Raw genomic sequence first — 24183 nt, forward strand, 5'->3', positions numbered from 1 at the left:
ACTCACCAGGGAGGTGTCAGGAAACATCCTTAGAAACTGCTTGATCTGTGGACTGGGGATTTCTAAGAAGGAAGAAAAGATGATGATGTTCTTAACTCAAAGATGCAAATCCAGTGGAATTGCCAAGCAAGTGGCTCACCCTCATAATGAAGCGAGGGTAAATTGTCCATTTCTGAAAACTTATGCAGCTAGAAGAATAAGCACTGTTCCATTTTATAGATGGGAAGCTTCAGATTTTGGAGCACATAGTAACAGAGTCTAGATTTGAACCTAGGTCGCTTTAAACATTTTTTTTTTCAAATACATAAATCACTCAAAACTGTGAGAAATTTTGCCTTAGACTTCAGACAGAGTAAATTCCTAACTAAGTAGAAACTTATTTTATTATAATTTTCTAATTCATCAAAGTCAAGTTCTTGATGACTCAAAGTCTCATGGGTGTTTTACTTAAAATTTTTCGTACTTAAATCATATAGAAATAATGACACTCTCATAACTAAATAGAATTCTCTCAAATTGTTGGAAAATTTCAGGGATTCCCCCCTCTCATTTATGGCTTAGTTTGTGTGCAAGGCTTTTTCAGGTCATGTCTCCAGAATAAAGTGAGAAAAAGCAGTGTTGGTACCTTGTTAGAATTTCCAAGAACTTTTATATTCAGGAATTTCATTGATGATTTTTTTTTTAGCTCCCCCAGGGCAACTAGGCTCCTGGACTGCTGATTCTCAATCACCACACTCATACCTGACAAACAGAAATGCATTACTCTGTGACAAGGTATAATTAGTAATTTCCTACTGAACTGGAATAGTCATTTTAGCTGTCAGAAATATTTTTTCCCTAGTAAGGAAATTCACTTGCAAAAACAAATTAAGATCTAAAGGGTACTTACCACGTTGAGGAAGCAAGGGGAATTAAATAATCTAAAGACTTCTCTGCTGTTTGGAGGTGCTATAGACTCAGTATTTTCTAGGGATTTTTTCTAATACTTTCACCAATATTCTAATTCACCAATATCAATATGACATGTAATCTTCTTCCTAACGTAAAACAAATAACAAAGGTTTTAAGGGACATCTTCAGACCCTTCCAATAATAACACTGTAAAAACAGGGCTAAAATAATTCATAATACTATTAGGTGGGAATGTTCTAGGATATAGATAACAGAAAGCTCTATGATGGTAATATAAAGACGTAGGATTCATATTTCTCACATGATAAATAGTCTATTCTATTTATTATGAGACTTCAGTGGGTAATAGGTTGGTTGTATCTCTGATCTTCTTGGCTTTTCCCTCTTGACCGCCTTGTAGCAGCTCTGGGTGTAATGGCCATGGTCAAAACAGGAAGAGAAAAAAGAAGAGACATGATAGTGCCAGCCTTATTTATTTTACCAGTGTAAGCTGAGAACTTACCCCCAGAAGGCTCCACACATATCTCATCACCCATAATTGGCTCACTGCCAATCCTGACAACAAAAAAATAAGAAGTATTTGATTTTTCAACCTCTACTCTAGGCAGGGAAGGAAGAAGATAACTTTGAATGGGGTCAGGGTAATCAACCAACAGTGACTACAAACCATAAAAAGCAATAGTTCTGCCCCTGAAACAAGCCATACCATTCATTCCATGATCCCCTTACTGCTGGAGTGTTCACTATCAGCTAACCCACAGCTGGGAAATAATCACTTAAGAATTTTTATATATCCAAAGACAAGCAAAGAAAAGTCATACTTGCAAAGTTTTCAGAAGCTGGATTTCATGCCAGGTATACTTTCTGCAAAGTAATTCAAAATCATGCTTTGGCAAAACGTTGGCTTGCCACTGAGCAGGGCTTTTCAGAGTCACTTGAGGATCTATGCAACCCCAGTGTTGAGCATTTGCTACAGAAGTTGATGGCAATGTACTCTAACGCCCTTGCTTTGAAGGATTTCATTCAATAATAATAGAAAAGCCACTGATAAATAATAGCTATTGATTGTTCATTCAACTTTTAATTATTGACATATAAATAAATATGCCACACACACAAACACACCCGCCCATATATCAGAATTTCTGATCCACTTCACATAGCTGATGTCACCCAAATGGACATAATTTTAGCCCAAAGCAGAACTATTTAATCTTTTGGAAGGTTTGTGAGCTGTACTAAAAGGTGCAGTTGCTAGTAGTAATCATTATAATATTTGGAAACATCACAGCTCCTCAGTATTATTGCCTGTTACTTTCTTCAGAGATCCCCAAGTGTGGTCCAGGACCTCCCTGTTGGAAACCCCATTTCTCAGATTTCCACTGATGCATCCACATTGCTTTTGGAAGAGAACATATCAGACTGGTTATGTTGCTATTCCAAACAAAATCAGGATTGTGCAAGAAAGAAAAAAATGAAAAAGGAATTTTAATAGACACCAGATAGTTTTGCATATGACAGGTGAGTTAGCCATATCAGAATTTCTCTCTTTATCTTATATTAATTCTTACCCTAAATTTAACTTCAAATGCCTAAACTAATTGGAAATAAAATAGTTTTGTAATGTAGACCCTGAAAATTAGCTGTAAACCAGTTCAGTGTTCTCTGAACAGCAACTAACACATACATTGCAGGAATTTAATTAATATTAAATTAAATTGTGTTGATTGCTTCAGTGTTTTTCCTTAACCTAAATATGCACTTTAACAGTTTCAGCTAACTATTCACGTATACAATCAGCTATCAATTACCAAAGAGTAAATACTATGAATTCCTGTTATTTTTGGAAAATATGGTCATCCATTTCTTCTTCACATTGTCACCCAGAGGAAAACTTTCACTCTTTTGTTAATCCAAAGTGAACCCTGCTCCATTCCTAGTGGAGAAAGGCCTGACTACAAGTGGATGTGAGTTCCCTGTCTCCACTCAGGTCAATCACAGTGGATGGCCCATGCTGCTTCTGACCATCTTTCCTCTGCAAAGGTAGAAGACCCACAGTCAGTGACATAACAGAGTCCCTATGATGAGGCCAGTCCTTTTAATTCTGACCATGAATCAAGGTGAGAAATATAGAGTAAAAATATAAAATGGATTTTCCCAAGGGTTCATCAGCTCCTCCTAAATCAAGTCTTTGCTTTCTTGTTGAAAAGCTGTAAGTCTATAGTGTGCAAAATACTATCTATTCCATCAATGGTGTGTTCACTCAACAAAGACCTGCTGGATTCCTATATGTGTTATGCATCATACTGAGCTCACAAAGCATATAGGCCCACTGTAGTCTACAGCCAATTTGGGTGGTATTTGTAAATATAGTTGGAAAGAAATTTTACCATAAAAAATACCTCTAATTTTAATTTTTTTATTAACAATTCCACTAGGCTAAAAAGCAAGCTCCACAGTGGGGGTGGGGTGACGTGAACAGCATGCAAATCAAATGGGTTGGATCCTACACAACCCGCATGAATGTTTGTAATTACTCTGACTACACATTTGAGAAATTACTCCCAGCTTGTGTTATCCATATTATTAATTCAGATTGACTAGATTGGGACACAGATGGATTTTTAAAATTAGTTAATTTTACCTCATATCTGTATGTAGATCTTAGATAAGCTACTATTGCCTTTAGTTTCTATAAATATTTCAATCTCTCAAGAGAACTTAATGTCTGTGTTTTTTGGAGGGATGAATAGATATGTTCACATCCTTAGACCTGAAGCAGAAAATTTGTAGGAGAAATTGGCCAACTGATTTCATTCCCCTAAAGGAAAACATCCCCATTCTTCAAGAACTTTTAGAAGATAGTGTTGCAACTACTTTTAATATTACCAAGGAACAAACTATAAACTGGTCATTTTCCTCTTCTAGAGTTTTTTGCTTTATTTATTTTGCCATATACTAAACAAATATATGGCATATAATATTTGTTTGTATTAATCCCTCCTTTCCACCTTTCCCAATACATTAATTTACACAGGGATGTTTTATTAATTTATTGTGTGTGTGTGTGCGTGCGTGTGTGTGTGTGTGTGTGCATGCGCACGCATGCAGTGTTAGGATGGAACCTAGCTAGTCAAGAACTATACTACTGAGCTACACCCCCAGCCTTTCAGTGATTTTTTTTTTAAAGTGATTTCTACTTAATATCTGTCTGAAGTTACTTAAGAATCTATATTGGAACACTTTTGACTTTTTAATTACATCTTTTATTAAATTTGCCATTTATCATCAGTTAACACTCAAAATAAAATTTATTGTGCAACTTTTAAGCCCTCTTTGGATATCATTATATGACTTTACAGACTGTCCATAGCATTTTCTTTTCTTGGCACATCCAATAAGTTTCCTATAACGTGAATGTCTTAATATGACCTCTGTATTTCAAATGATTTAGAAAGCTATGATAAAATGCAAAATTGTCACTTAATAAAATATCCTTTATTCAGGCAATTTACAATTCCCTTAGTTTTTATTATTTTCTAGTAGAGAGTAGCATGTTTTCAAAGGACTTTTAGTTTTATTCCTTACTTATTTCTAGATTTCCAACTGCTTGTGTATCATCTGAATACATACTTAAACATAAAAGAAAAAATGTGAGTAATGCTTGCAGACTGTGGGGTGGCTGCAGACCATTTAAGAAGGAATTGAATGAAGACGTAATATATAATCACAAAATCAACCCCAAGACACACTGTTAGTCTTCTTTCAGTACCCTATTAAAAAGAAAAAAAAAATCTTTTGAGTTTCACAGCTTAGCAAAAACTTCCTTTGTATTTACTATGCACTGAAAATATAATTAACAATGTATATGGAGAGAAGAAAGGTAATGAAAAGAGAAATTAGTGTCTGAAAAGCACATTCTAACAAGATCATGAAATACAAGTTTATGTGTGTTATCTCAAAATATTTATTTGAGAGATCCTGTTTCTTTAGATTACTAAAAAAATAATAATAATGGTGGCTTCATAATAGCATAAAAAATCTGGAGCCTTTGATGTTTTTAACACTGAATTCTAAATTTCATCAATAGAAAATAGAGAGCTATGGATAAAAAGTTCAGTTAGGTGTCCTAATGAGAAGAAAGAAGTTTAGCATGGATCCTTTCCTATCAGTACCATTGTTCCAGTGCTGGCACAGATCCCCGGGTGGTTATGAGAACGGTGTTTGCATTATGGAAAGCAGAAGCTGTCTTTGCAGGTGTGTTCATGACATTGTCATTATTTTGTTGGAGAGATCTATTAGAGATGATTTTAATGCAAATAACTGAAGCTGTTGCCTTCATGGAGGTTTTCTCTTCCTGAAAATTTCTAATGTGTACAGTGCATTACATAGAATATACATTAATTGCTGATACCAGGTAGTCCTGCTGGAAAGAAACAGGAGGGGGAGCAGAGGAATCGCCAGGGGAGAGCACTCAGCACCTCCTCTCTCTGCCTGCAGTTCCTTCCCTTTGCAGCAAGCCAGCGGGTGTCTAGTGCTGGGAGAGTCTTGGCAAACAACCCAGAGAGAAAATGCAGCCTCTGAAAAGGTAGCTAAATCTCAAAGACCTCCAGTTCCTTGGTATTTATACAGTATTTGTGATATTTTCCTTTTTCTTTTCTTATTCATCCTGGATAGAAGAAAGGACAAATAGAACTGGTGAAAAGCTTCACCAAGAAAAGGCTTTCTGGAAGAATTAAAAGAAGACAAAGGAGGCTGAGCAAAGCGTAGCTGTGAAGGAGCTGATGGCAGAAGAGGGTTGGCACTAAGGGGCAAAGTAGTGGGGGAAGGAGGTGGCGTCCACCATCACACACACTTCTTGGAAAGGTTGGGAACACTTCTGTGGAAATAAGAGGAACTCCACAATGTGGTGTGTAGTAGTTGCCAGTCAACCCCCACACAGACAAGTCTGCCTCAGAGCCACATATGAAATATATGACAGGAGAAGCCCAAGGGACTCAGGCTGTTAGACAGTGTGCCATCCTGGTGGGGAGACCTATAGACTTCTGGTTAACCACATGGACTTGCTGTCAGACAGACCTGGTGTGAGTCCTAGCAGCACAGCTGGCTCCTGTATCACCCTTATTCATTCTGAGCCTCAGCTTCTTTAGCATTGAAATATGGATAAAAGTAATATTGACCTTCCTGGTGACACTGGGATGAGATGATTTCTTTAGAACAACTAGTAGTTTCTGGCACTTAGGACAACCTCCATATATGTTAGTTGTTATATGTGAGTGAGCCCCATATTTGCACCAACAGAAATAAAATTAAACAAGAATCCATGCTGTAAGGATCAAAGAAGATGAACCTTCTAGATTCCAGTCAGGAAAGTTCACAAATATCGGTGCATGTCTACTCTGTTAGGCATTGATCAAAAGTGGTCATGATTTCCTTCCTGTCTCAAAGAGCTGAAGGTTTAGTAAGGAAGGCAGACCTATGTTCTGACAATGTACAGATGATGAATGCTCCATGGGAATGGCTATACTGTGTGGTGGTTTAGTGCCTGGGTTTCAATCCCAACTCTGTTACTTGCTAGCTATTTAATCTTGGGCAAGATATTTAACCTCTCTGTTCCCCAATTTCCTCCTACACAAATGACAGTAATAGCACTTGTATCTGAGAGTTATGGTGAGGAGGAAACTTGTGAGTACTGTACAGTGTTCAGCACCCAGTAAGTAAATGCTAGTCATTATTATATTTGTGGAATAGAAAAGAAGGTCCTACCAGCTTTTGTCTCCTTTTCTGACATAAAAGTAGTTAGGAAGGGCTCCTTCATGGAACTAGTGTCTAAGAAAATAAGGTTGAGTAAGAAGAGGCCTGTGAAGAGAGAAGAGAATCCTGAAGAGAAGTGGTACATGCAGAGGTCCACAGGAGAGAAAGAGCTGGCATCTTTGAAATACAACAATTAGTTCAAAATGGCAAGAATTGAAATAGGTGTGGAAGAGAAAGAGAAGAAGAGAAGTAAAGGATCATGGGTAAGAGAAGACAGGTCAAGGCCTTGGGAGTTTGTACTTTCTCCCCAAATCAACAGGGAGCACTAAAGGAGAAATTTGATCAGCTGATCAGAAATCCTGGAAACAGAAGCCCAGGGGGAGAATGTGAACAAAGAGTAGTGAGTTGGGGGTTAAACCCTGGAGAAGGTGCACAGGCACTGGTAAAGGATCCTGAGAAGCAATAGACACATTTTGAGAAGAACCAGACAGCACCATGTCCCCACGCAGAGGGAGGATAGGATTTCAAGGAGAAAGGGTTAAGCAGAGGTATCCAGTGCCGTGAAGGGATCAAACAACATAGAAACCGAGAGAAGTTTATTGGTTCTGGCAATTAGGAGGCAATTGGTGAACTTGGAGCACTGGGAAAGCTTTGGAACTGGAAGCCAGATGGCAGAGAGCTCAGAGACCAAGGAGAAAGTCCCTGGACAACACCTCCAGGTCATTTAAAGAACAGCAAGGACAGAAGTTAGAGGAACTACAGGGTCTTCTGAATAGGAAAGACGCAGCTAATTTCAGTGAAGAGTGAATTTCCAGACAATGGGTGATAGAGAAGCAGGTCAGCTGATAGGTGGAAAGGAAGAAAGGTCCCTTGGATGTGATCCAGGGAACAGAGACCATTTTAAGGTTGAGAAAGGAGAAAGCCAGGGAATATTTTTAAGGGTCTGAGAATGAGGGGTGATACACAGGAATAGGAGACTTGGTGTTTGAGAAGCTTTTGAGTTGGCTCCTGTGGGAGAAGCAAGCTTGTGAGACTTAATGATAAATGAATAAAACAACGGCCAAGCACACATGAGACTAAGTTGCACCTCTTCTACATAAGAAAATGAGTTTGATTTTTCTAAAAGTTTCCTGCAATAGAAAGAAAAATTTTGTCCACTTATTTTCTTATGAAGCTTCAATTGAATTCTGATCCAGAACTTCAGAGAGCTAGAAAACTCTAAAACAGCTATTCATTTCCCAACTTGCTTAATTATACCAACTTTTCCCAAAAATTCAACAATGTCTTTCCAGTGGACTGACAGAATAAGTAGTAGTGCTGCCAGTGCGACTTCTGCTTCCACTTCCAGCAGTGGTCGTATTTCAGATTTGCTTACTTTTGAAATATTTCATTCTGATTTCCCCAAAATTGGACACTATAACCTCTGTACCCTGCGGGGGCTGGAACAGCACCTCGCCGCCTGTCTTCCTGCCATTTCACTGCCTCTAACTTTCCCACTCTAGGCCCATTCTATTCATATATTTCATCTATGATTAGGTTCTCTCATTTTATTCTTCCATATTTTCACATTTCTGTCTTCTTAATTGTGTGCATTTGCCATCATTTCACAATGGCATTATTAAAACGTCATTGTGTCCAAAGAGCAAGTGAAATGGATGTCTTCTTTTTTGAACAGACTTTCTTCTTAGATCACTGCTTGTGTTTGTGAAGTTCCAACGTTAGAATTGCCTCAGGCCAGTTTTACAGTCTGAAACTCTGAGAAGTTTCCTCTGAGTCCCTCCTTGGTGGACAGGTCTACTCCAAGGAGGAAGACTACCTTCAGTGAATCAGACAGTTTCATTTCAGGAGAAGGGACATTGCTTCCCTACAATGAATATTTTCCATTGTCTAGGAGACAAACCAAACCAAAGAGAACTGCATTCTGGGAAGTAACCTCTCCAGTGTTTCTGACGATAAAGCCAGTTTTGGAAACTGCAAGATTATCCCCAGCAGGGGTCTAAACACAGCCTAAAGATGCAAAAGATCAGTATCCCTATTTTATCTGTAACATCTATAAATTGTGAACACTTATTTTCATTCTGGAGTCATACTTTGTACTGAACCATGGAAAGCAAAAATATCATTTAAAATCTTAAATCATAAGCTATTAGAGAGGGGTAAAAGAGTTCCTTTGTGTTAGGATTTCTTCTGTCTGAAGGAATGAAGAGCAGTTGCCTCTCCCTGACATAAATAGCTCTTATATAATGCATTCTGGGGGGGAACAAGGTAACTTTAGGACAAAATATAATTACCTCCCCTTTCCCCCCAGGTATGAAATTTGGAACATAGAAATAACATAAACAGATTAATAAATTGTTACCGAAGAAAGGTGGATGGTATTTTTGTGTCTTGGGTAATTTTACGTGAGAGAAAAGAATATGAAAGGGATAGATTTGATGTTTTCTTCTTTCATATTTCACCAATTTTTTTCTCTTTGCAATGTAATTCACAGTTCTCAGTTCTCAGACTTTTGCCTTTGTTCATGAATTGAAAATGTTTTAAATTTTGTTCTAAAATCTAGATTGAGTTTCAGAATTCAGCATGGAAGAAGGGACTATTGAAAACCATTTTCTTTTTTTTCTCTTAGGGGAGGGCTTTGGAAAGTAGGGGATATCGAATTCCCAAATCAGTTTTATAAATAAGTGTCAGAAAGTCTGTTGTCTTCTCTGGCTAGGCTGTTGTGTCTTATTTGTGTGTTTGTAGTAATCTACAAGTGGTTCCCTGATAAAGTTAACACTTAGTTAATTACTCTGAGCCTTGACAGGTCCTATAATTGCCACTTGGATCACAAACATTTGATACTTGTCTTGGGTAGAATTTGTTGAGACCTAAAGAAGTAAGCTCTTGATGGATGGGAAGCAAACCAAATAAATACAGTATTTTATGTTCTTTTAATTCAGGGCCAAGTGGATTTGGATGAAGTGTTTATTTAGTTTGCTGGCTGTTTCAAGATGCTGTGGTGTATTGATTCCTTTTATTACTAGCAGCCGTTTAACCTGACCTCTTCCAGATCCAGTATTTTAAAAGCCATAAATTTTAACTTTACTTATGAGCAAAGGCTGAATCGCTGTGAAAGCCTTTTATTAGTTGAGCTCCACCAATCTCGATGCTCTTATGTCACCGCTGGCAACAATATTTAGGGCTTCTTAAATTGGAGTGGCTGCTGGACTGCTGGGGAGGGGCAAAGTCAGCAAAGCAAAGCTGTAAACATTTTGGAGGGTGTAGGATTCTATGATAGAATCTCAGACAGGTGCAGGAAAGGGGGGCAGGCCTGAAGACAAAAGCATCTGGTTGATGGTGCTAACAGAGGTACTGAATACTATTTGGAAAGTGAAGAACAGAGTATAACCAAAGAGCAGAGTGGATCCAGAGGTCAACTCAGGAGAATACTGCGCATACATTCTCTGGTCTTCATGTCCCAAGGTCCCAGGAACACCCTTAATATACTAGAATTATAATAAACCAAGAAATTCACTTTTTTCCCCTAAGCTAGGAAAGTATATGCTTTATATCAAAGACTATTGGTACAAGATCTAAGAGACTTTCTCTGGAATGTCATGCTTAAATTTTCCAAGACATCATAATCTGCCTTCTGAGCACAGGCAACTGTCTTTATCTTAACCAGAAAGTCAAAACCATTTCATCTTCATATGGCCCAATGATGAACCTCCTGGCCATTTTGTTTGTACTTAAATGGCTTATTTTTCTATAAAATAAAAAATAAGAAAATTATAGAATATAATTTTTAATTAAAGAATTAAAAATATTAGTTGTCCCTGAAATGCATGAGTAGGTAACAATGCCTTCTATTTAAAGTGAGGACAAAAGGAAACTAATTCCCCTGTGTGGCTTCATAGTTGTAGCTTATGCACACCAGTGGCTTTGGTACACTTCATAGAAAATTTCCCAACAGATTTCTAATTATCAAGGATATTTGTTTAAACAAATTTTCTTTTCTCGACCCCTAGACCTCTTTTTATTTGATCATGCAGCACAACTCTAATACTGCGTTAGTGAAGTTATATAAGCAAAGAATTATCATTTCACTGTAGGAGAAAAATCCAAGCTAGAAAGGAAAAAAACTCATATTGAAATAATTTACATATAAACATCTACAACAAAGAAGAAATACTGAATGAGAACACTTCCCCTCTCCATCTACACTTTATATTTCTTTCTGGAGGAAAATAATCCAAAATGATATCTGTTTGAACTAGGTTGGTTATTTTAACCTTCCAGATCTCTTTGTTTTTTATTTTTATTTGTTTTAAACAATATTGTGGATTGAATCCAGGGTATCCCACATGCTAGGATGCTAGGCAAGTATTCTACCTCTGAACTACATCCCCACCCCCCATTTTCATTCTTGATGATAAACTACTCAAACCCTTACCCTACCTATGGCCAGAAGCTCTGCCCTAGATTTTAAGAAGCCAGATGTTCCTATTAATTCAAGTGATTCTTTCAAGTTGGCCCTTAATATTTGTCTCCTTTTCATGTATTTCAGTGGCTTAAATAAGAAAAGCAAAACATATTTAAATTTCTTGCTGTCAAATTGTTTCTCCAAATCATGTTTCTTAAATTACCGAAATAGAAGAAACTTTCTTAATAATTTGAGGAAAAAATCAGGGATAAAACATCAGAATTTTACCATCTTTTAGTTTAAAAGAAAATTGCTTGAACTCTACTAGAGTTAGGTCCCACACTGCTCCAATCACTATTTGGTCTCCATATAAAAACTAAGGTCTTCAGAATGTGAGAATTCTTACCTGCTACAGCCAGACACTTTTCTTTAGCATTTTAAGAAACCACATATTCTTATTAATTCAGTTTCTTCAATCCAGTTCAATTCACTAAACAACAGCAAAATGTTTACAGTGTTTTTTTTCTACAGACTTGTTTGAATAAAAATGGAGCTGAACATTGTTATTACCTAAACCATCATCTGATGGATATTCTATATCATACCCTTTTTAGTAACCATGCATTCAACATTAAAAAATAATAATTATAGTAAAAATACACATAACAGGAAATCTAGCACCTTAGCCACTTTTTAAGTGTACATTTCAGCAGAGTAAATACATTCACATTGTTGTGCATGCGACTTTAAACCTAACGTTCTAATAAATTCCACTTTTCCCTGCAGTCAGGCAGCCTCCTTTCCACCCACAGCAGCTGTTGTGTTTGATGATCTTGGACAGAATGTTCCCCTCTGCACGCACAAGAGGGAAAGCAGTCCTTACCTTGGGGAAGTTACTCAGATTTCTAGAAAAACTTTCCGTAAGGTTGGCTGTCATGGTGTGAATTAAAAGGTTATGTCAGAGGTTAAACTATGCAATTAAATCAAGAAAGCAGATTATTCTAGTAGCTGACATTAACTTTTGAAAAGAGACAGGATTAGCTGTTCTTAGTCACATACAAAGCGAACAAAGGAAAAAAATTATTTCACCAACTACTTCCCTTGAAAGAAAATCGTTCCATCTTAGACCTCTAATTTTTCAGCTTAATTCAGTTACTTCATGAGGCTCATTATCCTCTTCCAGATTTGCACACAGTGACTGATGCATTGTGATGGGTTGTTTTTGTTTTCCTGCTTTAAAAAATATTCCCTCCTTCCCTAAATAATTATCTGCAAATTAACCTTTTTCTCTTACCAGAATATTTGTTGGGATGGAATACAGAAAATAGAAATGCGCAAGCAAGACTCTTTAGACAGGAGATAAATTCTTTGAGGCCACAAGGGTATCATTTATTAGATGATGGCTGCAGTCCACTAAATGGGCCCCTTTTGACCTGAAAGAGTTAATGCTGTATTGAAAGTGTCTGGATTGTCCCCAGTTTTACTCCCTTGGAATGCTCTGACCCATTAATGGCAGTAATAATAATAATAGAAAACAATCCTGCTTTGCCTCCATTACTCTGAAACCGTTAATGGTATCCTAATGTTTTTTTATTCTTTAAGTGTAACTGAAAACTGACATTCTCCTCAGCTAACATTTCAAATGTAGTATGTTTTTTCATTACCATTTTTACATGCCATGCAGGATGCTGAGTAAGGACTAAGGCAGAGGCTTATAATTGGTCTTTTAAATCATCATAAACATTTATTTTTCCCCCCATGGCTATCTCCAGTGCCAATAACTCAGTCATCAGATGATGGAAAAAAACTATTTAATGATGCATCACAAGCTCCTTCCTAAACTCTTACCCAGAACAAGGGAAGGAATATAAAGATACAGCACATTGTTTGCTCTAAAGTTGATTTTAAAATAACAGAAACAGCTTTTTTTGGGGGGGGAGGTAGTATTAGCTGTGAATGGAATGTTCCCTTCTTTTTCTGATATAAATGATTTTTTAGAAAATCCTGTGTTTTTATATCTTTATCATAAGTAATTATGAAGGTAAAGTAGGGCTCTTCAGTGTAGGGGGTAGAAATGGGGCTTCTGTTTGGGGAGAATGGCGTTTATAAAAGGGGGATCATGGAACCACTCGGGGCTGCTGTGAGAATGTGCAGAGCCTGTCACATAAAAAATTCCAAATAAAACTAGATGTTGTTGTTGAACAAGAATAGAATGTCCATCCTAATTTGGGGTCCTTAGGTAATACACACTCAGGTGAATTCCACTTGATATATGATATGGTTGGAAATCCCTTACCTGGTTCATTGTTCCAGTCCTAAACAGTGTATTTTGTCACTGTGTTTGAACCCAAGGTCACAGACTTGAATCTTTTGTTGTCAGTAGGATCCACACAAACCTAGCCATCTGTCCATAAGGGCCTTCTTGGTCTAGTCCCATCTGCCCTGCATAACCCATTTCTATACCCCATCCCCAGCTCCCCATCCCCTGAGAATACTCTTCAGTGGGCAAATTGGTGGGCTGTTGCCCCACAGCAGGCCCCTGCTCTCACTGTCTTGCACTCTGACCCCAGGGCATCTCTGTCTGATGCTGCCTGTTTTGCAGGTGTCCAGCCCAGACTTTTATCCCTTTGATTCCCAGCACATATGTTGATGCTTCCCACCTTGATTTGGGAGTCCTCTTGAGTTCTGCACTTTGATTCTCATATAGATCATTTGTTCCTTGAGAGCAGGAGTTCACAAAGAGACGCCCTTTCTTTTTTGATCAGTTAGTACAGTGTCTATGACACATGTGGAGGAAAATGCTGCCTTTTATCCCATTAATGTGCCTAGGATGGATGGCTGCTGCTATTTTTATCATCATCTTTTTTTATTATTATTATTCTGCTTTTCTGATCAAGAAATTGAAGCCCACAGAAGGTAAATAATTAACCTGGACCCTAAGTCTTTCAATTCCAGTTCCACACTAAAGAAGTCTCCTGTGTCGAAATCTTTTAAAAATAAATATTTTTAGTTGTAGATAGACACTATAACTTTATATTATATGTTTATTTTTTTATGTGGTGCTGAGGATCAAACCCAGTGCCTCACATGCACTAGGCAGGCACTCTACCACTGAGCCACAACCCCAGCCCCAAATCTTTGTTGTTAAACACTCCAGACTACATTTAGTTTATCTCTTCCTTAGAATCGATTTGTAGAAAAGCTAATTCACAGTTTGTGCACAAGTTTCTCTGAAAGAGAAGTCTGCAACAAACATGCTAACACAAAGCAAACCATTCTCTAGAAACAGACGCCCCTCTCTGTGAGGCAAGTGTCTCCCCTCACAGTGTGAGGTGTCTGTAGAGCAGCCAGGGGATTAGTATGGGAGCAATGGGCCTTCAAAGTGATGTCAGGTTTGCTTTTATATCTCCAAAATCCAGAACAATGTATTTAGTCAGTGTAATTGTAGATAGGTAGTCTAAACCCCTGGTCAACCATAGCAAGAAATGATTTTACTTACATTTCAGAAGCCATTCTATTTTTTCTGAATTGTCTAACAATTAGTCATGTCTGTAGATACTTCTAATGATGTAGAGAATGGTCCTCTCTCTTCACAAAGAGGTCAGGGGTCAGGCCAAACAGATCAATTTAATAAAACCATTCTCAATGTTGTGGAGTTTTTCAGTCATAAACCTCATGAGGCATAGGCTAGAATAGAACATGCCTGTGCATAGAGAGTGTCAGATGCACTTTTTACGGGTGATGTCAGCTCTGTACTCACCATCCCTTCACCAACGATGTTCCCTGCTCCCTGAGTGCCTGTCAGACCTAAGTAGAAGCAAGTGGTGATAATATGGATCATTATGTGAATGAGAGATTGGAGAATAGGTATTAACTCAAGACCTTTTAGACCACAACTGAAAAGAAATCAATTTCAAACTGGCTTTTGCAAAGAGGATAATTTGTTGACTCGTGCAACTAAAAAGTTGAGAGGATCACCTTCACAGAGACATGGCTGGACCTGGTCTCAATGCGGATATTCACTCTTTAGGTTCTGATTCCCTCTGGACTTCATTCTTAGGGAAGTGCAAGATGGCTACACCAACTCCAGATTTATCCTCCCAGTAACCCCAGCAACAAAGAGGATGACTTCTTCCTGGTAGCACTACTAGAGTTTGTTCTAGGTAGCACTGTCCTATCCCTGGACCAAATAGGATCATGAAATCCACTAGTCACAGGCGCACGGAATGAGAGGGAGGCATAGCACCCCACAGAAAATCAGGATGCTCCTTCCAAATAGAGTAGAGGAGGCTGGGTAGGAAAAAAAAGATGGATGTCAACACCAGGGGGAGATAAAAGGGACAGTTTAGGCTAGCTCGTGAGTTGTGATGCTCTTCCTATTTCTCTCAGAGCTTCCCCCCAGGTAGAGAAAAGCAGTATTTACATGAACCCTGATCCTCCCCTGAAATCCAGCAAGAGTTTCAGTACAGGGCTGAACTTGGACGTCCTCAAGGGGAGGTTATTAATGGAAATATCACCTTCTTGTAACCTTGTTTCCTACTGGCAAGGACTCCTCGAGCTGAGTTATAGGAAAACTCCGGCATGTTGTCAGATTTCACAACAACATTAAGTGGGACTTCCTTTTCATATTTGCCACCTCATTTATTTTGTGGGTCCCCATGTTATTAGTTTTACTGCCCATTAATCATTATGTGTAACAAAATATAGTAAAGTATGCTTAAGAGGAGACAGTAAGGGGTCTGGCCACGGCAGTTTCAACTCTGTAAGCCACTTCAAGGGGAAGGCTTGGGTGACAGGCAGTACCACCTGTCCTGTCCACTCCTGGACACAAGCCGTGAGCACTTCATGCCTCCCTGGTGGACTGGGACATGTTTCTACAACCTTTCCCTACTGTCAGAGAAAGAACTGGGGAGAATAGGCCTGTCGTTCATTGCGAGGAGAGAGGACTAACCACACTAAAACAGTTTTTGAAGAAATTATTTCACAAAAGCCTGAAGTTGAAATTGTAAAAAAAAAGGAAGAAACCTAAAATACATAATGTATATTAGGAGGAGTTGAGTTTATTGCCATAAAATATAGTAGTCTCTCTTTAATTTATTCTATATCTATATATTGCTTCTGAATTTCTCAAAATACCATACTGTGTTTGGTTTTCTGTTGTCCCCTGATTTGGAAGCAGCTTTGGAACTTGGTAAGGAATAAAGGTAGGAAAAGCTTTGAGGTAAATGCTAGAAAGAGCCCTACACTGCTGTGGATGGACCTTTTTAGGTGATTGTGGTACGTACTCAGGAAGAAAGGAGGGCAGCTGTAAAGACAGCCTCATTCATCCTAGAGAATACCCAAGGTATCCTGAACAGAACATTAGTGGAAATACGAGCTACAAATGGGCCACTTTTATGAGCTCTCAGAAGGAAATGAGGATCATGCTATTGGAAACTAGAGAAAGGGCCATTCTTGATGTAAAGTGGCAAAGAATGTGGCTGAATTATTTCTCTGTTCTATTTTGTGGGAGAGAACTTGTAAATGATAAACTTGGCTATTTAGCTGAAGTTATTTACAAACAGTGTTGAAGGTGCAGCCTGGCTTTTCCTGGTTGCCTTGAATGTAAGGAGGAATGAGAAGGGTGTGGTCAAGCAAACGTTTGGTAAGGACGTTGGTATGGCTCAGCCATCTCAACAGATGCCAGGAGCAGTTCTCCGAGACAGTGGAAGAATAACCCTGAAGGCATTTCAGAGATCACCAGAACCACTCCTCCTGCCACAGGCCCAGTATGGAAGTGCCCTGGGAATAGAGTCCTTTCAAAGGAGGGACTTTAAGTGCCCTAGGACCTCAGCATGTTGTCCCCACACTCAAATACCACTAGTTTGGCTCCCCATGCTCTAGTACTAAATTCTCCTAGATGGATGCTCACTCTAGGGTATACTCTCATTGGTTATGTCATCCGCCCTTTCTCCCTTCTTTCTAGCTCTCTCTCATCATGAACATGCAGTTTAATCTGGGTCAGATAAATTGTATATGATGTGACCTTTTTTTATAAGAACACAATACACTATAATGCAATAAGTAACGCTAGTTACTATTATACTTCTTCCATTCCTCCTAGGACCACCCACTTCTTGAGCCAAAAAAAATTCTCAGAAAACACTGGTAGCCGACTTGATTTGGGCTAAAGATCTTAACATTAAATAGAAGCCTCACTTAAAGTATGCCTATGAAGAAATTGTGATTCACATTAATACAAGACAAAACAAAAAGGCACTTTCTGTCAGTTTTAGAAAGAACTCAGTATTTGAGAATTTGAGAACTTTTTTCCAAGTATAATCAGGTATAAAAGGTAGAGAAATATTCAAAAAGTAGAAAAATCATGTTTGACCCTAAAAAAATATCTTCCTGTGGGTACCTTCCAAGATATCAATCACACTTTGACCTTTTAGTTATGCTAATGTATTTAAAGAAATGTATTAGGATTTTTTTATATTATAAGTTGAGAGCACTGTAGTATACAACCCACATAAAGACATAAATCATCCAGAAAGCGAAAGCAAAAGAAAGATAAGCTGTTGAAGCAAAACATACAAAGGGTAAAAGGAAAAAAAGTGGGAAAAAATATCTGTGGAGCAGCCTGTGTTGAGAGGGAAAGCTTGTTACCAAGCTATTCCTGGAGGAGCCGGAAGACAGATGAAGGTGTTCTTGTCAGCCGACAAAACTAAGAATATTTAATGTGCACATAAGGTGGAAATGGCAGAAAAGGTAATACACAAAGAGAAATTAAGTGAAAGGAATGACTCGTATAAAAAAAAAGGCGAAGTGTAGAGAAGATGAGTGAGTAATTATAGGCAGAGTCGAAATGATTAAATCCTTAAAAGGGATGCAGAAGAGCCTCAGGGTTGTATTACCAAGGAAGCCGCAGCTCTGTGAGGGCAATGAGGAAGGGAAGAGGCTGTGCGCTGTGTTTCTCCAGGTAAGGAACATCTATAGATCTTATCTCACAGGTAGGGAAGTTTGCCACCATAGTCCGTTTATTCTACCTTCAGATGAGTCTTTTCCCCCACTACTTTAATGATAAAGCAGGGTTTGCTTTGAAGTCACCACATTTCCCTTCTAGGAACCAATGCTGGTTACCTAATACTTCAATCTGTTATTACTTTGAATGCAAATCTAACTTCTTTGTTTGTTTTCATTTCAGTAGAGTTTTCCTAACACAGAAAAAAAAAACATGAAAATGAGATTAAAAGCAAATTAGTCTGTTAGAAATGGGATTGCCTTGAGTTTTTCATCTTTAACAGACATTGTTATATATATTTCAAGTCTATTTATCCCCCTAAGTGTAACCACATAGTCCATTTTCTTATCTGTAAAATAGAGAAGAAAAGGAGAATATTTTTCTTATTATTTTGAAAATATTTTTGGGTTAATAAATTCACTTTTCATTACATTTATTGGACATAATTTGAGTCCAGGAAAGAAACCTAAACATGGCCTAAGATTTTTGACTTTCAGTTATAAAAGAAGAATTTTTAGTAAAGAAAATTAAAGTGTGATCAATCCTTGGCAAACATTTGAAGACACTTGGAGGGTCATGCCCATACTCATAATCAAAGAATTTATTTGCTCACATAATCTTCCCATATTTTCTCTGGATATTTTCACTTTAAAATAGACAGTGTTTGGAGACAGAGTAGGGGAGATTATGCAAATGTATGAATCTTAATGAGAAGTTCATTATTGAACATTTTGACATGAATTTCAGGAAATGATAAAAGACTCTGGGATTTATGAGACTTAAAAGAAAAAAAAATCTGCTCTTAGAGAACTTGGAAATTACCAGTAAAAGAACTGAGACCCAAATGACAGCAGATAATGTAAAGCCAGATTGCATTATGCCCTATGGTAATGACTAGGAAACAGGGCACTGTGATAAGCTTGGAATGATGATCAATATTTGGAATACTGAGATAGGCAAGAAGGTAATTAGGCCCATTATGGACACAGTTAGCACAGATAACATAATTTGGGAAATTATACATTTGGATATTATGGAGAATTTTATTCAAGGCTAATGGATCTGCAATGATATCTATTAAAGCACATAAGATGTTTTGCCTCTAGGGAATCTACTAAAAAAAATCAAATATACAAAATTTTCAGTAAGTATGATCTAAAATGAAAAGACAAAGTGGAATATGTTGGAGAATAAAATGGCGTTGTGACTTCCTACTTGGAATTTATAGTAATTTTTCATTCAAAGAGTTTTAAAGCTATTAATTTCACATCACAACTCCCCATGAAGCAAGTAAAGCACTTCTATTGTGTTTGTCCAAGTTCATTGCTCATAATAAGGCAAGGCCCGATTGGTAATGAAAGCAAGTTATCTTGACAAATTCCTGGCCTTCTCAGGTTTCATGCTGTGACCCCTGGATATCATTATAATCATTTTGATCCCTAATTTACTACTGAGCACAATCCCTTTATTTCAGAAGAAGGGACTCTAATTTTCCCTAAGCACCTTGAGGGCCATTAGTATTATTGAAATGTGCAAATTAATACGTTATTTATTGTTAACCTACAGACATATACACACATATACAGAGAGAAAGAGAAAGAGAGAGAGAATTATATTTGTTAATTATAAAGCTCTAACTGGGGGGGAAAAAGTTGCCACGTATCTGAAAGTGAATATCTTCTCCAAAAGAATTCCTTATTTTTTTTTTTAAATAAGGATGTATTGGAAGCAATTTCATCAATAATGGAAGATCCAATTACTGGTCTTCTGGATTAAGGCATTCTTTTATTGCAAGATTTTAATGCTAGAGTGGTAAGTTCAAACATTGCCAATGAAATCTCAGACTAATTAAATGATTATAGCCTAAGGGGAAGGGCAACGGAGACTCCACTATTAATCTTACCAAGAATAGCCTCTATGTGTGATGAACGGATGAATATATATACCTTATTTCAGAAGGAAAAAAATATAAGGAGTTGTTTTAAAAATGATCGGTTTAATTTCTGAATAAGAAGGAAGGATAACATTTCATTATAAAGTCCTTTCAGCTGCTCGTGGAAAGCATGGACTGCAGTGATGAATTGAACCCAATCAGTTCCATCAGGAGTTCATTTATTCAGATGTTTAGAGGTGGCACAAAAGTAACAGTGACAATAATGATCACCAGTACTTAATGAGAACTCAATAGGGTCCAGGCACTCTGTGCTTGTCTCACCCTCATTTTACAGATAGGGAAACTAAGACACAGAAAGTTAATAACTCAAGAGGTAATTGCAGAGGAGTGTTTGGAATTCTACAGCCTCTCCTTCACTGGTAACCATCAGCCTCCGAACAGTTCTATTTTCTGTTACCCTGCTCACCTGCCTGTAGGAAACCAGTGGCAGCTCTCAAATGGAAGACAGGTGCAGGAATCCAAGGTGGAGGCCGATATCCAAACGTCCTCCAGGAAGCGCTGCCTGTTGCCTGGCATGTTGAAATGGGGCTTTCTGCTAAAGGCTGGGACAGCAGTTTCTCCGTGTTTTAAAAGTCTGTTTGGTAGCAGCACCTCTCCACCTGGACAGTAGCTCCCCACTGGACCTCTTCACACCTGTTTCATGCCTACAGGAAAAATGGAGGCACATCTCCTTCAAATTTATTTTTGCTGTGTGTGTGTGTGGGGGGGTGTTTTCATGTGTTTCTTCTTTTCATGACACTTTATTTTTCTGGAAGGAGACAAGTGGTGGGTGTCTGAGTATTGTTAGTTCTGAAATGTCAGACTTGACCTTGACATTTCCTTCCACACTATGGGGAAAGCCTCAGGGACCAAGTCAGTCCAGTCCTTCATTTGGGAACAGATGGAATCTTTAAAAGAGCTCTGACATCTTTAAAAATATATAGTTCCACAATATTTCCTTATGAGGCCTTAATATTAAGGGGAAAATGTGGCATGTGACATTAAGGGCATTTTCATTATGCCATTTTGAGAATAATTTTTATCAGAACAGATCCTTCTTTTAGCACCCTTGATAATCACATCATTTGTTTTATGAAATTCGTGTACGTCGAGTTAATGTTTTTGAGGGAAGAGTAAGTTCTTCTAGATCTTATAGAACATGAACACTGGCTATAGAAGTCCTAGTTTAAAATAAAAATTTTCTTATTCCTTGGCATTTGCAACTAACCTGAGCTGGCCTGGAAGTCATTTAATAGTCATATGCAGATTGCTTTTGTCAGCACTCAGAATGGGACAAGCAAATGCTTGAATTTGGACAAGGTCCATCCTGTGACAAATAACATGTCAACCATTTCCAATATTGCATCAACTACAGATGAAAATGTGAAGTCATATTTTGGGGTGACTTCCATGAGATTAAGTGGCTGAGGTTTTGAATTTGAAAAATGACTCACTTAATAGTATTCCTTGAAGGAGATCTCTACTTTTAGAGGGAGCTTGAAAAACTATGATTTGTGTAAATAGGGAGGCTAGAAATAGAAAATGAATCTTTTCATTACAAAAACCTGTAAATTTTCAATGTATTGTCAACCTAAACTGAAATTGATGAGAGTAGGAGTAGGAAAGAGGGATTGAATGGACAGCAGTTTCTCCATGCTTTAAAAGTCTGTTTGGTAGCAGTACCTCTCCATCTGGACAGTAGCTCCCCACTGGAGCTATTATTGTACTGCACAAAATTTTCACATAATAAGGAACTTTTATTCCAAATATTTTTTTTTTTTTTGGAATTTAACACTGATGCTGAGCAATAGACATAATAATCCTTCCCACAGCTGGTATCTTTGACCTACTGTCAAAGCCCTCCAACATATAAGGACATGTGGGACCCTGGTGAAGGTTCATGTCACAGTACCCTTTCACTTGGAGATAATTAAATGTTTTCATTGTACCTATAAGTCCTTATAAGGATCTTCCTGGTTGGGGTTCTTCTTTCCAATGTCACTCTCTCTTCCACAACTGCTTCCTGGCTCCTCAAGAATAAATCAAATTTTTTTCCAGGCCAGAAAAATCCCTGAGCTCAACCTTGGACTCAACCTTTCTTTTTGCTTTTAAATTTACTAGGTATTACCTCCAATAGCACTGGGTTGTAATGTTGCCCAACTTCAGTTAGGGTGCTTCTCATTTGGAACTACTACTTAAATAAAGTGAATTAATCACCAGCTCTATTAATCCTTCAAAATCCATGATTCCGTAATGCTCAGTTTGCTTAGAGTGATTCACTGTATTTTGCTCCTTCTCAGACGTGACTTCTTGCTGAGCTTTAGGTTAGCTCCTTTCAGACAATATGCCTTGAATCTTGGATGATTTATTCACTTTCAAGTTCCCTGGAATTTACCACTAAAGGTTGACGTGAATGCTCACAGTTTGGACTCAATATAATCTTCTGAATGGCAATTAATAAATAAAAGATGGTTACTATTGTTGACAGAGGATCCCAGCTTTCTCATTTTTTTTCTTCATGTTTTTGCCAAACTTCATGTCAGACACCCCTAGGGGTGATGGCAGAAAATATTTTTCGTTAATGCCAGTGCTTTTTTTGTTATCTCAGTACCTCCAAACTCCGATGTTGCCCTGTGTTTTCTTGTCAGAAATGATCTTATTCACTTTCTGCTTCTTCAACTCGCCTTCTTCCCTGTGAGAACGAGAAACATAGCTCTTTCTGGATTTAAGAACAACATTTCCTTAATATTTATGCTTGCAAGGAACACCTGAAAGATGTCCCCAAAATTTTTTAGGTTTTTGTTTTCTTTGCTTGGTCTCATTTCTGTCACTTATCGAATACGCAGTGTCACCTCTAAAACATAGTGCTCAACGTCCCTGTGTATATTATTCAAAGTGCGAAGTTGCCTCCTGGAAGTTCATGACATAAGCATAAAGCAGTATCCAATTTCTGTAGTTTGCCTGCTTGACTAGGCTCCAGAGATAAGCTAGGCTATCATTTTCACTTTAGAAGTGAAGAAAACGTAGGCCAATTTAAGTAGTTTCACCATAATCAGGTAGAGAGCAGAGACTGAACCCACCTTTAGGAAGTCAGGCACTTGATACCTAACAGAACAGCAGGAGTTTGGCTGCTTTTGGTCAGTTCCCAGTTGGGATGCTTATTAAGTGTTGCTTGAGGAAGTTATTTCAGTTTTCTAATCTGTAAAATGCTGACAGTTTTGCCAGTAGCAAAACTGTAAGAATTATAGAAAGTTAGTATAAGTGAAGCACTCATCTAGTGCTTGGCACTTACTAAGGAGTCCATGCCTTGTTAGTTATCAGCATTATTGTCATTATTTTGACTACAGTTATAAGAGTGTGTATTATATTTGACTTTGCATGGCTATATATATATATATATATATATATATATATATATATATATATATATACATTAGACCTTTGCTGTACCTCTTTGTATTCCTGTGTTACCTAATGCAATATTAGGCAACTAATAGTTGTGTTCATGTTAGTATTGGTAGTAGAAGCAAAAATAGTGATGATAGTAATGAAAGGTAGTACTGTTTATTGAACCTTATGATGTATTAGGCATCAAAAGTAGGCACTTTATGTACATAATTCATAATAGGTGCTCAATCTATATTTATTGGAAAGCTGCACTGTATTTTGTTTCTAGAAATGCAAGCGTACCCTCTTGGTGACAATAATCTCCCTCGTAACTGGAGGGGAACATGAGCTTTGGCCCCGGTGAACAGCTCTGAGTATAGAAATGAGAGCCTTGATGGGATTCCTTTTATCCTTAAAGTAATCCTTGAGCTGCTATATTTATATCATCTAATCTTGTTATTGGTAATTGGAAGACTGGATGGGAGTGGGAAAGGAGGTCAAGAAATAGAGTAGAAGGGAGCAGGTGCAGAGTGGGACAAATTATACAAATGAACAATAGTATATATCCAAAAACAGATGATTAAAGTTCAGTTATGTTTTATTTTCTCTGTTTTTTAATTTTATATTATATAAAAAGACTGCCCCTTTGCTAGTTCCCAAATAGAAATACATTTGGAACAATAGTATGGACACAGAAAAGTTGTTTCCTTTCTTATTTTGCTTTATTTATTTACAGACTGACTAAATCACATTGATAGCCACTAGGGAAAGGTAAAGCGTTCAATCACAAAA

General features: G+C 37.7%; 1 protein-coding gene across 2 annotated transcripts in view; it reads left to right on the forward strand.

Moving 5' to 3' along the window:
• PARD3B (par-3 family cell polarity regulator beta) overlaps positions 1-24183 on the forward strand; it is a 1004964-nt gene that overhangs the window by 661507 nt on the left and 319274 nt on the right. The gene's annotated exons all lie outside the window — the stretch shown is intronic.

The sequence above is a fragment of the Spermophilus citellus genome (assembly GCF_964194105.1).
Source record: "Spermophilus citellus genome assembly, chromosome: 11".
Taxonomy (NCBI): Eukaryota; Metazoa; Chordata; class Mammalia; order Rodentia; family Sciuridae; genus Spermophilus; species Spermophilus citellus.